The sequence below is a fragment of the Ranitomeya variabilis genome, chromosome 1, assembly GCF_051348905.1.
Source record: "Ranitomeya variabilis isolate aRanVar5 chromosome 1, aRanVar5.hap1, whole genome shotgun sequence".
Lineage (NCBI taxonomy): Eukaryota > Metazoa > Chordata > Amphibia > Anura > Dendrobatidae > Ranitomeya > Ranitomeya variabilis.
The window spans coordinates 52,393,437-52,401,521 of record NC_135232.1 but is presented as its reverse complement, the minus strand read 5'-3'; positions in this window follow the sequence as shown (position 1 = coordinate 52,401,521).

The window sequence follows — 8,085 nt, the reverse complement described above, 5'->3', positions numbered from 1 at the left end:
CGCCCAGAGTTCTACTCCTGGGATGTGTAGTGCCGAGATCACCGAACGATAGATCTCGGCCCATCAGAGAATGTGAGGTACCTCGGCCATGGCGCATGACCGTGGGTACCTGCTAGATGATTGGCGTATGGCACAGCCGTGGCATTATCCAATTGAATTCGGATGGGGTGACCCACCAGAAGGCAGTGGACCTGCTGTAGGACTAGTCGTACCGTTCGGATCCCCAGAACAATGATCGGGGGAAGAAAATTGGCATTGGAAGTCACTAATAACCATTGAACTGGGAGTAAGGATCTCCCCTGGATGAAAAATGAGATCAGAGACTACCCTCTGAAAGCCTGTTTGACCTGCAGAAAACGAGAGGAGCGAAGGAAACCGCTTCCATTGCCGTGGCCATTTTTCCTTAGAACCCTCCTAGCAAATCGAATGGAATGAGGGGATGAGTGATCAAGTGCGCGAGCCTCCTTTTGAAGGGCCACGGCCTTGTCTCAAGGGAGAATTACCAACCTTCTGGAAGTATCCAGGATCATCCTCAAAAAGGATATCTGCTGGGCTGGAAATGAGGACAAAACTTGTGTAAGTTTAGCTGCCAGCCCAGGAGAGAGAGGGTATCGCAAAAGATATAGATGACTCAGCGCAGTCCTGGAAGAGCGGCTAGAAAGTCGACCAGATAGGGCAGGACAACCACGCCTCTAGGGTGCAAGAGGAACATGACAGCCACCATGACCCTTGCGAACACTCTGGGTGTGGTAGCAAGGCCGAAGGGCAAGGTCGTGACTTGAAAATGCTGTTCGCGAATGGAAAAGCGAAGGAATTTTTGAAGAGGGGAAAAATAGGAATGTGAAGGTAAGCATCCCGAATGTTAATGGATGCCAGAAACTCCACCTTTTTCCGTTGAAGTAGTTGCTCAGCGGAGGAACTCCATCCGAAGGAGAACCTTGCCAAGCTTGTTAGAAGTTTGAGGTCCAGGATCGGTCTTACTTTTCGGTCCCCTTTTTGGAACCAAGATCCCTTAGATCTAGACTGTCCTGGACAACCCTTCCACTGCTGGTTGAGTCTATAGGAAACATGCGATCCTTTGTTCCTGCGTGGGGAACGCTCCCAACTTCTCACCGAAGAACCGACCACTCCGGTAAGGGAGTGATGTCAGAGGCTTTTTGAACGCAGAGTAAGCTTCTATTCTCTGAGCTATAATGCCCTACTGAGTGTAATGGCATTTGCTGCTCACAGCGCCACGCAACTAGCCGCATCCAAGAAACGTGAACCACATAGTCTCCCGCTCAAGAGATTTGATTGGCCAGCTGTACTGTCTACAGGAAAAGGATACTGTTGAGAATCAAAGTATACAACCAAAGCAGCAACAATTAAGTTGCTAGCTCAATGAAGCTCACCAATCACGGGATCATTTAAAATATAACATTTATTAATATCATATAAAAGATCCAAAAGACCACTCAAATATTAAAACACGAACAGATACCCCAAATCAGAGAACATCCAACAAAACCCTGCACGTATAGATAAATAAATCAATAAATATAGACAATACCACTAATAGTGGGCAAAAAAGGGAACATTTTAAAGCAGACGAAGCCCAACCATATTAAACCTATAGCACTAATCACAACCACAGGACACATATCATTAGAAGGTATAGAAAGTGCCAAGCAGCATACCAATGACCATAAACCGATCCGTCCTAGTGTGAGAGCCAAGGTAATACCCTGGAAAGAGCCCGTCCATACAAATGCATAATCATCAACCCAACACCTTACCCAAACCATGCAGGTCTAACGGATGCTCTCCTCCGGCGCAGAGGGCGAAATGCGCGTCGGGCGCTGGAGGAGAGCATCTATTAGACCTGCACTGCTAAATAGTGGTGATGCAGAGGGGGGTGCTCGGATGCCAAAAAGGGTGCCTCTGTACATCCACGGAGTTCAGGTCACTGGGTGGACAGGGCTGGTTGTCCGCCGTTAGGCCTGGCTGCAGAATAGGATACATGGAGGCGACACTCCATGTCCTCGTCTGTTGATGGTGTGGAGAGATCGGTGCCCTTTAAAGGACCCATCGCCCCTAAAAATCAGACTAGGCATGGCATCCCACGTCGTAGAGGGTATACGTGGAGGGGACACCCCACGTGTTTGCATATTGGCTGAAAAAGGATACCGCACTTGAAGAGGCTTCTGTCCAGTGAATTGCTTATCCGGACGCTCCCTGTCCGGGTGAATGGCAAATGCTCTGCGAGGGAGTTTAGTCTCCTTATGAGGGACACTGCGTGATCTAGAGCAGAACCGGAGTCCTAGTCAATCTACAGAGATTGGTTGATGATATAGTCGAATCCATCCTTTTCTGAAGCTCTGGCGTGTCCAGATCCAAGGCAATATGCGATCCATATTCAGAGTCTTGTTCTCAGCAAATCATTGGTGAGGGATCAGGAAATGAATCTTCCGTTTGCTAGACGCCTGTACGTTTCTAGACAACTTGCGGCCCCTGCTAGCCAACGGCTCCCATGTAGGAAAGGGACCATCTATATCGGTCCTGCAAGCATTCCGAGCCACAGAGGGTTCACGGAGTGATTCAATCTCTTGGTCAGTGAAGTCACGGATTGCGGTCAGTGACGAAGCCCACTCAGGGGAACTAGGTACTCTGGGATAAGCTGGGATCAGCGGCGGAAGGTTCCTGAGCTCATTTAGGGTGACCGGCCATGGACTGGTCATGTGCCTTATACTGGTCATGTGCCTTTAAGACCAGGAAATACAGGTCATGTGCCGTTAAGACCAGGGAATGTTGGTCATGTGCCTTTAAGACCAGGGAATACTGGTCATGTGCCTTTAAGACCAGGGGATGCTGGTCATGTGCCTTTAAGACCAGGAAATACTGGTCATGTGCCTTTAAGACCAGGAAATACTGGTCATGCGCCTTTAAGTACAGGGGGGAGAGAGCAGTACTTCCTTAACCGGGTACTGATGTTGCCAGTCATTGTGCCCCTTTAATGCAAAACCGTCGCCCCTGTGTGAGCCGGACGGGTGGACCAAGATGGCCACCGGGAGTTGCAGAGGTGGTAAAGTCTCTTCCATGAATAGGCCCAAGCTGGGGCCTAAATTTCTGCAGCCGGCGGGAGCAATACCAAGGGTGGAAGTGAGGGGCGTTGTAGTGGCCGGGAAAAACTGAGCGCTCCCGTGCCAGGTGAGAAGCACCAGAAAAGTGGACGGAGCCGCCTTAGCGCACCATAGTGTGGGCGCAGCTACCAGGATACGGCCTACACATCGGCCGAAGCCGGGAGCTGAATTTTTGCAGCTGGCCGGAGCGTTACCTCAGGGAGGTGGGCCACAGGGAAGCTGAGGCTGCCTGTCAGCATGTGAATATCCCACTGCAGAAGCCCACCGCTGACTGGATCCACTCACCATGGGTGCGCGTCCCGGCATGGAGCCGCTGCGATGACTGGGTTTCAGCGCCGACGAAAGCGCGCGCACTCTACTGTTCTGCTGCAGGTCAGGTATTGCAGCATGAATGGTGCAGGGATAGAGGCATACCTCCCAACCATCCCGGATCCAGCGGGACTGTCCCGATTTTGACAGTCAGCCCCGCGATCCCGGTCGGGACATTAGTTGTCCCGTACTGGTTGGGAGGTGTGTATATCACCCGGTCAGCTCCCTGAGCCCCTGCACCCGCAGAGCAGCATATTGGCTGCTCTGTGCGCACAGGACCTGTGATGAAGTCACAGGATGGGAGGAGTCAGGGAGTCACATGATCAGGAGGACCTCCGTATACAGGACTCTGCTGGTTGTCATGGTGCTGGAGGAGGGTAAGCGTATGTGTGAGGTCAGGTGTTTACAGTGTGGATGTAGCAGAGCCATGTGTGTACGAGTTGTATGGAGCGGAGCAGCGTGTGAGAGGTGTATGGAACGGAGTCGTGTGTGTAAGAGGTGTACGGAGCACAGCCACGTGTGTACGGAGCGGTGCAGCGCGTGAAAGGTGTATGGAGCAGAGTCGTGTGTGTAAGACGTGTACGGAGCGGAGCCACGTGTGAACGAGGTGTACAGAGCAGAGCCACATGTGTACAAGGTGTGTGGAGCAGAGCCATGTGTGTACAAGGTATACGGAGTGGAGCTGTGTGTGTCCGAGGTGTATGGAGCGGAGCCGTGTGTGTACGAGGTGTATGGAGCGAAGCCGTGTGTGTCCGAGGTGTATGGAGCGGAGCCGTGTGTGTACAAGGTGTATGAGGTGTACAGAGTGGAGCCGTGTGTGTATAAGGTGTATGGAGCGGAGCCGTGTGTGTACGAAGTGGAGCCTTGTGTGTACGAGGTGTATGGAGCGGAGCAGTGTGTGTACGAGGTGTATGGAGCGGAGCCGTGTGTGTACGAGGTGTATGGGGAGGAGCCATGTGTGTACGAGATGTATTGAGAGGAGCCGTATGTGTATGAGGTGTACGGAGCGGAGCCATGTGTGTGCAAGGTATACGGAGTGGAGCAGCGTCTGCAAAGTGTACGGAGCGGAGCTGTGTGTGTACGAGGTGTACGGAGTGGAGCAGTGTGTGTACGAGATGTATGGAGAGGAGCCGTGTGTGTATGAGGTGTACGGAGCAGAGCCGTGTGTGTGCAAGGTATACGGAGCGGAGCAGCATGTGCAATGTGTATGGAGCGGAGCCGTGAGTGTACGAGGTGTACGGAGTGGTGCCGTGTGTGTACGAGATGTATGGAGCGGAGCAATGTGTGTATGAGGTGTACGGAGCGGAGCCGTGTGTGCAAGGTATACGGAGCGGAGCAGCGTGTGCAATGTGTACGGAGTGGAGCCGTGTGTGTACGAGGTGTACAGAGTGGAACAGTGTGTGTACGAGATGTATGGAGAGGAGCCGTGTGTGTATGAGGTGTAGGGAGCAGAGCTGTGTGTGTGGAAGGTATACGGAGCGGAGCAGCATGTGCAATGTGTATGGAGCGGAGCCGTGAGTGTACGAGGTGTACGGAGTAGTGCCTTGTGTGTACGAGATGTATGGAGCAGAGCCATGTGTGTATGAGGTGTATGGAGTGGAGCCGTGTGTGCAAGGTATACGGAGCGGAGCAGCGTGTGCAATGTGTACGGAGCGGAGCCGTGTGTGTACGAAGTGTACAGAGTGGAGCCGTGTGTGTGCGAGGTGTACGGAGTGGAGCCATGTGTGTATGAGGTGTACGGAGTGGAGCCGTGTGTGTATGAGGTGTGCGGAGCTGTGTGTGTACGAGGTGTACGGAGCGGAGCCGCATGTGCAAGGTGTATGGAGCGCAGTCGTGTGTGTACGAGGTGTATGGAGCGGAGCCATGTGTGTACGAGCTGTATGGAGTGGAGCCGTGTGTGTACGAGATGTATGGAGGAGCCACGTGTGTATGAGGTGTATGGAGCGGAGCCATGTGTGTACGAGGTGTATGGGGAGGAGCCGTGTGTGTGAGGTGTACGGAGCGGAGCCGTGTGTGTACGAGGTGTACGGAGTGGAGCCGCATGTGCAAGGTGTGTGGAGCAGAGTCGAGTGTGTACGAGGTGTATGGAGCGGAGTCGCATGTGTACGAGGTGTACGGAGCGGACGCTGGCTGTGTCGGATCGGAGCAGATATTGCTCCTCGCTCTGACACTGACTGGCACAGGAGACACGGAGGTCTTTATCAGTGGCGAATCACAGCTGCAGCGACGTGAGCAGTCAGCGGCGCAGCTGGATGACACCATTCAGTGCCGTGGGAGTGGAAGCTGCCGGCTGCTGCGAGGGAGCACGGTGAAAGGTGTGTGTGTGTGTAGTGATGGAGAAGGCAATGATGGGGGTGGAGTAACCATGTGTTGCCATTATACTGCACCCAGCATTGTGTGGGGCCATTATACTGTATGGAGCATCGTGAGGGGCCATTATACTGTATGGACCATCACGTGGGGCAAGTATACTGTACGCAGCATCATGTGGGGCCATTATACAGCATGGAGCATAATGTGGCAATTATACAGTATGGAGCATTATGTGTGGCCATTATACAGTATGGGGCACTGTGTGGCCATTATACAGTATGGAGCATCATGTGTGGCCATTATACATTATGGAGCATCATGTGGAGCCATTATACAGTAAGGAGCATCATGTGTGGCCATTATACAGTATGGAGCATCATGTGTGGCCATTATTCAGTACGCAGCATCATGTGTGGCCATTATACAGTACGAAGCATCATGTGGGGTTATTATACAGTATGGAGCATCATGTGTGGCCATTATACAGCATGGAGCATCATGTGACCATTATACAGTATGGAGCATCATGTGTGGCCATTATACAGTATGGAGCACTGTGTGGCCATTATACAGTATGGAGTACTGTGTGGCCATTATACAGTATGGAGCACTGTATGGCCAATATACTGTATGGAGCATCATGTGGAGCCATTATACAGTATGGAGCATCATGTGTGGCCATTATACAGTATGCAGCATCATGTGGGCCCATTATACTGTATGGAGCATCACGTGGGGCCAGTACACTGTACATAGCATCATTTGAGGCCATTATATAGTATGGAGCGTCATGTGTGGCCATTATACAGTATGGAGCGTCATGTGTGGCCATTATACAGTATGGAGCGTCATGTGTGGCCATTATACAGTATGGAGCGTCATGTGTGGCCATTATACAGCATGGAACACTGTGTGGCCATATTTTTTTTTGTTTATAATTATTGTTTACGAAACATTGTGATCAGAAGTGCTAAATGGGTGTGGTTGGGGCGTGACTAGTTGTGAAATGGGTGTGGTCAGAGGTGTGGCCTAAAATTTGCCGCGGCCGCTGACTTTGTCCCTCTTTCCCTTCCTCGAAAGTTGGGAGGTATGATAGAGGGATAAACCTCAATTCACCATCCCTTTGTTAGGGAGGAGAGGAACCGTCCGCCTCCTTGTGCCATCCGCTTTAACAGTGGTGGGACAGTGGGGGCTGCTCGGACATAGAGAGGGGCCTCTGTACAGCCATGGAGTTCAGCACCAGGGTGGACAGGGCGAGTTGTCCGCCAATACACATTTCCCAATGCATTACATAGTGGGAAATCCGCAAAATTAGGCTGTGTGTACACATTGCTGATTTTTCGCCATAAAAATGCTATAAAACCGCAAAAAAAAATCATACATTATGCATCCCATCATTTAGAATGAATTCCGCAATTTTTGTGCACATGATGCTTTTTTTCCGTGGAAAAAACGCATCGCGGTTAAAAACGCAGCATTCTAACTGATGGGATGCATAATGTATGCTTTTTTTGCGGTTTTATAGCGTTTTTATAGCGAAAAATCAGCAATGTGTGCACACAGCCTTAGTGTCAGCCTCCTAGTGGCAGCAGCAGCATACACCCACGGTCTGTGTCCCCCAATGAGGCAAAGGAGAAAAAATAATAAACCAACAATTTGCTCGCTGTGTCTGACGTAGTCCTTAATAACGAGTGTCCCACGACGAGTCCGGCTCTGCTACATCGGGATGCCTGACATCCAGACATAGCAGAGCTTGTAGATGACCACCGGAGATAACTCGCCAGCGATCACCTACACTGCAGCGTTCTCACAATCAGCTGACCATGAGAACCAGACTAGTGATAACCCCCCATGTCATGTGCACGGCAGTTCTCGCAGTGAGTTATCGCAAGAACTGCAGTGGACGCGGACCTCCGGCGGTGGGACAGGTGAGCCGGCATGTAAATTAGGAGACATGCGTAGTAAGCTGCATTTACGCACTTATTACGCATGTGACTAATCATTAGATGTGGTTTTACCGTATCTAATGATTATCTATGGTAAATTTACGCCGCATTGTAAACTGACATGCTGCGTTCTGGAAAGACGCGCCGCATGTCCGTTTACGCGGGTCTGCCGCATGTGTGTTTTAACGAATAGTGGCGACGGGATTTCAGGAAATCCCCTCCACTATGCTGTAACATCTGGACGCTGCGGGTTTGACGCTGCGGCTCTACACAGCGTCAAACATGCAGCGTTTCCTGACCGTGGACACATACCCTTATACAGGACGTAACTCAGGATCAGTAAGGCTAATTTCACACTAGCGTTTTGAGGAGCTGCGGACTTCCTCCGTGAAGCCCCG